Raw genomic sequence first — 393 nt, 5'->3', positions numbered from 1 at the left:
TATATATATACAACCATACATGTCTACAACCACACACACGGATAGACACATATATACATATATACATGGATTTATATACATATACATACATACATATATATGGATATGCTTTTGTATATAAATTCATGTATGTATGTATGTGTGTGCATGCGTGTTTGTGGTTGTATATATGTATGATAACATTAATTTGGCAGTGTCGTATTTTATCACTAATCAGAGCTTAAGCAGCTGAGTTTAATTTGTATAAATGGATACACATATAATACACACAAAGACAGACACGCGCGCGTGCACACACAGAGACACAGATACACAAACACGCACACACATACTCACATACAAACTCACACACATGTATATATATGTGTGTGTATGAATATATATATATATATA

This window comes from Octopus bimaculoides, chromosome 1 (assembly GCF_001194135.2).
Source record: "Octopus bimaculoides isolate UCB-OBI-ISO-001 chromosome 1, ASM119413v2, whole genome shotgun sequence".
In the NCBI taxonomy this organism is placed as follows: Eukaryota; Metazoa; Mollusca; class Cephalopoda; order Octopoda; family Octopodidae; genus Octopus; species Octopus bimaculoides.
This window is presented reverse-complemented; position numbering follows the sequence as displayed.